This window comes from Haemaphysalis longicornis, unplaced genomic scaffold (genome assembly GCF_048455015.1).
Source record: "Haemaphysalis longicornis isolate Haplotype H1 unplaced genomic scaffold, Haemaphysalis longicornis Haplotype H1 scaffold_4, whole genome shotgun sequence".
NCBI classification, from domain to species: Eukaryota; Metazoa; Arthropoda; class Arachnida; order Ixodida; family Ixodidae; genus Haemaphysalis; species Haemaphysalis longicornis.
This window is the reverse complement of record NW_027526361.1, coordinates 37356931-37363053: the sequence shown is the minus strand read 5'-3', so window position 1 is coordinate 37363053 and position 6123 is coordinate 37356931.

Sequence of the window (6123 nt, the reverse complement as noted above, 5' to 3'; positions counted from 1 at the left end):
CGTAATCGGTGATACAAAGTTTCTAGTCGGCGCGGAAGTCGCTCTGGCAGCTTAATCCTCAGCTCGGGGTCTATGTATTGCAAGAACGGATAGTGGTGCTCTGGAAGAGACCAGAGACGGTTCCGCTCCATTAAAACAAGTGCCTTCGTCATAGCTGAGGCATCATGTTTGGTGAAGAAGACCTTCCTCATATTATGCATTTGAAGGCCCCTGCGAGCTGCTTCATCTGCCTTTTCATTACCTGGAACACCACAGTGGCCTGGTAGCCACTGAAATGTCACTTGGTGCCCAGTGTCTTTGGCCTGGTGGTGCAAGTAAGTTATTTCACGAGAGGCGTGTTCGTGAATGCTGAAGCAGTCGTTGCGCAGTAGACTTTGGAGGGCTGCCTTGGCATCTGTGAAGATGGTCCATTGCCCCGGCGGTTGGCGGAGAATGTACCGGATGGCTTCCTTGATGGCGTGAAGCTCGGCTGACATAGATGACGTTGCCCGCTCGAGACGATAAGAGAACGTCTGTCCAGTGGACGAGATGAAGATCCCGGAGGAACTGCGGTCAGGCGTACACGACCCGTCAGTAAAAATTTGTTTTGTGCCTGAGTATAGTCGGCAAATGTGGCAGAGTGTCAACTGTAACAAGCCGCTTTGATTCATATTCTTTTTAGAGTCGATTCCCGGGATGTTGCATCTAATATGCAATGGCGATAGGGTCCAGGGCGGGAAATGAGACGGCATTGAATTTGGTGCCTGGGTGGGAATCGAAAGGTGCAACGACTTCAATGTTCGACCGAAACTTGAGTTCCCATTTTCTATCAGTCGGGTTATTGTACGGGTTTTGGCGTGCATCCGATGTCGCAGGTGTATCCGCACGGTTTCTTGGAGCCTAATCACGTCCAAGGGCAGACAGCCAGCTTCAGCGACAGTACCCAAGCACGACGACCCTCTGGGAAGTCCGAGGCAGATACGGAGGCAATTGTTTCTTGCCGCGTCTAGCTGTTTCCTGCTTGTTGGTGACAGATTTTGGAGGACAGGGAGACTGTAGCGCAGTATGCCGTCGACATAGGCTTTACAGAGTAGTATCATGGAGCGGCAGTCACTGCCCCATCGACTACCGGCAAGATACCCGACGATCTTTGACATCGCAGATATTCTCGTACGGAGCCTTTTAACCTCCGCAGCCCACGAAATACTGCGGTCTATTAAGATTCCGAGGAATCTTTGAGTACGTACATATTGCAGGGTACGGCCTCCGAGGACTAATGGATATTGCTTCATGTTCTTGCGAGTAAAAGCCATCGAAACACTTTTCTCAGAGGATAAATGCAGTCCTATTGGCGAAAGGTATGCTGATATTTTCGCAAGAGCTTTCTGCAGTCTTTGTTGTGTGGTGCGACGTGACCGCGCCGCACTCCAAATGCAGATGTCGTCCGCATAGAGTGTGATATGTACGCCACGTGGGAGGACTCGCTTTAGGTGGATGAGTGTCAGGTTGAACAGGAGAGGGCTCAAAACGGCCCCTTGAGGCACTCCTTTTTGTATAGCGTAGTAGGACGTTGGGCCTTCTGGAGTGCACATGAAGAGTTCTCGTCCCTGTAGGTAGTTTGCTATCCACGCATAAAGTTTTCCCCCGAAGCCAAGAGCAGCAAGAGATGTTAGGATTGCATCATGGAAAACGGAATCGAATGCCGATTTTATGTCCAAGAATACTGCAATGGGGATGTATCCGTTATGTAATTCGTCTTCTAGAGACGAAACCAGGGAAATTACGTTGTCGATGGCAGCTCTATTCTCGCGAAAACCGTTCATCTCAGGTGGATAAAGTTTTTTGCTTTCAAGGAACCAGGTCATTCTCCTGTGTATCATTTTTTCCATAATTTTACCGACACAGCTTAGCAAAGCTATCGGTCTGAAAGAATCATACCTCGTGGGTGATTTTCCAGGCTTCAGGATGGCCACGAGCTTTGCTAGTTTCCATTCTGAAGGTACGGTGCCAGTGAGCCAGAGTGAATTGTAGTATTCCAAGAGACGTAATCGAGAGTGGTGAGACAGGTGAGATATGGCCTCGTAGGTGATTTCGTCTTGCCCAGGCGAAGAACGTTTGTTGGCACGGGAAATGGCTGCGTTGAGTTCTTGCACGGTAAAGGGGAGGTCGATGGCGGGGCAAGCAGCTGGCGGTACTTCGGAGGAGCCACTTCTAGGGCATGTCGGAGGTACTGATTTTGTGGTCAGGATTCTACAGTACTCTTCAGCCGCCTCTTTTGGGGAAATGCCAATGTGCAACGATAGCGCTCTGAATGGGTATAGCTGCTGAACATTGCTGCGCATTCCCTTAACAACGCGCCAGATGCGTGACAGAGGTTCGTGGAAGTCTAATTTTGAGCAGAAATCACGCCACCGCTGCGTTCTCAACTTTTCCAAGTGACGCCTCACCTTCCTCTGTGTTCTTCGAGCCTCTCGTACATCTTCTAATGCCTTAGTGCGTCGTGCCTTTCGTTCTGCTCGCCTGCGAACGGCTCGTAATTTTTCGTAGTCTTGGTCGGTCTTTACATGTAAATGTTTCTTCATGGTTCGGGAGGATTCCTGAAGGCAGTTGGTTAAAATTGGTATAAGGTCTTCGTCCGGAGTTGCTGCTGTGATTCTGAGGTCTGCAGACGCCCTGTAGCCTTCCCAATCTGTGCATTTGACCCTCAGTTCACGTCGAAACATAGCTGCACTGGGAGAGGATATAAGGATGGGGTAGTGATCACTCCCTCTTGTTTCGAAGTCTGTGCACCAAGCAAATTTTCGGATGTAATGGCTTGAAACGAACGAAATATCAATGCAGCTGGTGACCTTTGGGTTTTTTAAGAACGTCACACTGCCGTCATTGAGCGGTTCAATAGAATATTTTACCATCAGCTCGGCGAGTCTTGCTCCGCGAGAATTCGTAGAAGCACTCCCCCAAAGTTCGTTGTGTGCGTTAAAATCACCGCAGATAATGTGAGGCGCGGGCGTGCTGACGATGATTTTTTCGAGTCTTGAAGCATCAAAGGCAGTCCCTGGCTCCAGGTAAGCACCAATGAGTGTAAATGGTTGTTTTCCGATAACAGTCTTGGCGCAGACGTATTCTTCAGTGTGATGAGGTGGCACGGCCACGGCTGCAGCCGACACGTCGTTGCGGAAACCTATAAACAGCCGGCTTACGCCATTTAAACGTTCCGAATGATAGATGTGGTAGTTTTTTAGACGAAAGAGATCCCCAACACGTGATTCAGATATCACTATGAATGGGAACTGATATAAATGTACGAGTTCACGAAAGTCTGCAAGTTTCGAACGCAGGCCACGGGCGTTCCATTGAAAGATGGTACAACCTCTGAGGTGGGCGTTTAGAGACACTTTCGGAGATGTCGATGATTGCTGAGTCATCATTGTTGCGATCGGCCGGCACGCTGTTGCACCCTGAAAGTAGATGCTATGAGGGGTTCTAAGGCTAGAACAGCCTCGACTTCAGGGAAGCGCTGAGAGGAGGAGTTGGCACGTAGCAATGCCTTGATCGCCGCAAAGAGCATCGGAACAAGCATATTCACAATGTCTGTCTGGCCGGTCTGATTTGCTGATTCATCATGGTCCTTATGGGAGCGCCGTTTCGAGGGGGAAGATGCGTCCTTAGAACCAGCATCAGAAGGGACTTTTGAATTTTTGGTCGACGATTGTTCTAGGACGACTCCCGCATAAGACTTGTTCGGGGGCGCGCTACTCTGAGCAGGTGATTCATGCGACGATTGTAACGCAGTTGTAAAGACGAGGTCTGGGTTATGCGAAGGTTCGCGCCGACTAGGAACTTTGCCCTGGATTTGCTCCACATTGCGAGCAAGAGTTGCGGCCTTTTTCTTCGGGCAAGCTCCAAACGACGCTGGATGTGGGCCATTGCAGTTTGCGCATCGTGGTTGGGCGCGTGAGGTGCAGTCTCTGTATGAGTGAGGCCCAGAGCAAACTTTACATCGTATTGGCCCTCTGCAATTTTTTGCGATATGGCCATGCCTCTGGCATTTGTAACACTGCGTGGCTGCACCAATGTATTCTGTAACGGGAAAGCTATAGAAGCCAAGAAATACTCGCCCAGGAAGTGGTGTGCCCGCCTTGAATTCAAGAATGACTGATCGCCGGCGGGTTTCAGCAACGACACTGTCCTCGTTGCGCGAGTAGGAGACTTGCCTGCGGGCAGATAGGACGCCTTGGTCACGTAGGTAGCTCCCAAGTTCCTCATCCGTGTATTCGAGAGGGACCGCTTGAATCCTTCCGTAGGTAGCCATGTAGGATTGTGGAACCCGAGCTTCAACCGCAATCCCAGCAAGGGTTGACACATGGAGGAGACGATTGGCCGCAGAGAGAGAAGGCACGCTGACAACTAGGCTGCCATCCTTGTTCAAGCGATGAGTTAGAACTTTTTCTTGTGCCGCGGCCACAACCTCCGCTGCGACGACGTTGGGGTTGGCTCTCCAGAGACTGCATCCTGCTTCTGTCGGTTGAAACACTACAGGGATTCCCGTGGTTCGCTTTTTCTTGTACGATACAAGAGTGTATGTCTGATCCATTTCTTCCACGTTGGCATCAGGAGCGTCAGCATCACCTGGAGTTCGGTCGATCGCACGCTTTTTAGTGGCTGGTGGGCTCTCTGTGGTTGATGTCGAGGCAGGTGTGTCGCACGACACAACTGAAGGTGGCTCGTTTGGTCCGGACGGTGCGACCATGATGTGGCCTAGAGAGTCCATCACGGCAGCATAGAGAGCAGGCAACGGCGGCACCCTGCCGAGCAGCAGGGTGCGCTCGCTGGTCTCAGCAAGCCGTTTTACACGGGGTTTTCGATGAAGTGTGCCAGCATTCGGGGTGCAGCATTAATTGCTGCTGTTAAGTGAAGTTCATTATATATGCCATCCACGTGATCATAAGCTAAATCCATATATAACCATATATAATTTTAGGCAGCCATATTTGGTTTACCCATGTATGGTTTCACCCATTTGTGGCCACATCAGGAATTGGGCATATAAGGCCATATATGGCCATACATGGCACATCCATATATTGCCACGTCAGGAATTGGGCATATAAGGCCATATATGGCATGTCCATGAATTGACACATGCCCAATTCCTAATTTGGCCATATATGGTAATGTTTATATATGGTCATATATGGCATTTTCGAGAAGGCGTCGCCTTCGCTTCCATTTCCTCACTGCCGCTACCGCTTTGCAAGAGAGATGACGTTTCAGAATGCTTACACAATTAAAGCCGCTTTGGAGTCGCCAAACAGTGTTCGTTTTTCTTTCCTCAGATGAATCTGAAGCAGAACGTCACGAACGGCTCACGAGTAGGGCGGTGATGATGCGCTCGTGACGTGATTCCTTCGGAGCAGCTGCCGCGCGTCTTGTTCCCACGAAGCAGCTGGAGACCAGCTGGTTGCTCGGGGTCATCAGGCGTCCCACTAAGTGCGCCCTGGGGCCTTTCTTTTTTAATCGTCCATCGCGTACTCCGTGAAAAGGCGCGTACGCTCAGGTGCGCGTCTCCTGACACACGATGGGAAACGAACCGTAGCAAGCTTCTTTCAGAGGGCTCTCTCGCTGCTGCTCACCTTACGTTTGCTTCTGCTTACACGTTCTGGCTGTGCCGCGCCTTCCACGCCTACCCTGTAGCGTCGCTTGATGAGAACGCCCCCCTGTCAGCTCTAAATCGACGGGGAGGAAAAAATGCAGGTATATTCGGCAGCGACGAAGGCGTAAGTGATTTGGTTCAAACTGTTTTTGTAAAGGATATGTGGCGGGTCAAATACTAGGCTACTAATTTAGGTACGCCCACAGGAAGTGTGGCCTCAGGCAAGTAGTAAATGTATAAACTACGTATGCGGCGGAAAGGATGGTGCAAGCGAAATGGGAGCTTCACGCGACCTAATGTGGGATTTTGTTCGAGGAATGACAACACCGACTGTACAATTCATTGTCGTCAAGGGGTTGATTGATTGTTTCCGCGTCAGACGTCGTTCGTTAATAAAAGCATGGACGAGCACCGTTTATTTACTCTGCAAGGTGTCCACTGGGCGACTACACGGATCAGGTGAGTAGTTCGCATTCAGCAAAAAACAGAAT